This window comes from Octopus bimaculoides, chromosome 24 (assembly GCF_001194135.2).
Source record: "Octopus bimaculoides isolate UCB-OBI-ISO-001 chromosome 24, ASM119413v2, whole genome shotgun sequence".
NCBI classification, from domain to species: Eukaryota; Metazoa; Mollusca; class Cephalopoda; order Octopoda; family Octopodidae; genus Octopus; species Octopus bimaculoides.
In genome coordinates, this window is record NC_069004.1 from 35,755,272 (window position 1) to 35,756,952 (window position 1,681).

Consider the following 1,681-nt stretch of genomic DNA (forward strand, 5'->3'; position numbering starts at 1 on the left):
ACACACACACACACACACACACACACACACACACACACACACATGCATACCTATTCAGATGAATAAACAGATCATACGCGCACATATGTATGTGTGTATCTGTGCATGTGTCTATGTGTGTGTAATTGAGGGATTAGGTAAGATCCTGGCAATCACTTTTAATTAACCAAAGAACGATAAGCTGTACTTCGGCCAATTATTAAAAGTGCCCTCCGCGAATCCAACGCACGTCTATCAAACTGCTATAATCCTCGCAGATTGAATAACAAGAATTTTAACTGAGGAAAAGAAAAATCAAATCAATGTTGCGTACGTTTCGGTGAACGAATGTCATTTATTTCATATTACATACAATATTCTTTTCTACTCAAGGCACAAGGCCCGACATTTTTGGGGAGGGGTGGTCAATCGATTAGATCGACCCCGTACGCAACTGGTACTTAATTTATTACATACAATATTGCGCAATTTTATGTAATTAACATCAGCACCTTATAATGCAATGGTTCTTCCTCGCGTATCACCGACCTTTTCACCTCATGGAAAGGATTAATTGAGACGGTTATTGCATATGGATAAAACTGGTCGTAGACAGATCGATCGTCTCAGGTAGTGGTTCGCAATCGGAGGCCATTTGGCCCATGCGGTTCAACAAAAGATTTTCTTGTTAAAATTTATCTGCAATAAATTGTTTATTGATACACAAAACATTTTAAGAATCTTGTTTTTGTTTTTTTTCCTACAATTCTTCATAATATTTTTTTGTTAAAATATGGGGAGTTATTTAAACATCGAATAACTATGAAGTCCAAATGCTAAAATCAGAATCAAAGAAGTCCACGGGCAAAAATGGTTGAGAACCACCGGTCTCAGGGAATATTTGATGGACATTCCGCTAAAAACAAAATAGCGCCTGTCGCCTATCGCCTGTCGCCTGTCACATGTTACTTGTTCCTTGTCTCTTCCCTACTTCACTACCCCGTGCCATTTCCCACCCCCAACCTTCTCCCTCGTTGTATTCTGTTTCATTCAACATCACTAACTACTTCCGGAGCACATCACAAACTACTTCCGTGTCATATCTTAGACATGAAAAACAAATTGTTCCCCGCTTCAACACAGTTTCTCCGTTGGTTCACAAGAACCGATTGCATTTCCTCTTCCACCGTCTACAGATAAACGTCTACAGATGCACTTTACACACACAAGCACGCGCGCTACGACACCAGTTATTATCATTGTTCTCTATTTTATCTCAGTTCCTTTTCCTCCTTCTCTTCAGCCAAACCCAATCGGTGCGTCGAACTTCAACCCAAATTATCAATGTTCCTTGATATAACGACTGTTATAACTGCTTCACCGCACCCAGCACAACTTCCTCACTAACCAGGTTTCTGTGGATAACAGCAATGGTGATAGGCGGGGTAGCGGGGTATGGGGTATCGTGGTTGGAGTAAAGATGGTGGTTGTTGTTGAGGCGCTGGCGGAGGTGGCAGTGCCTGTGACGGCGGCGGCGGCGGCGGCGGCGGCGGCGGTGGTGGGTATTAATTAAGGCGTCTTTCAATGTGTGTAGTTGTCAAGGTAACAGAAGTTTTGGATGACGGAAAACATTGCAGCCTTGGTGAATGTGTGTGTGTGTGTGTGTGTGTGTGTGTGTGTGTGTGTGTGTGTGTGTGTGTGT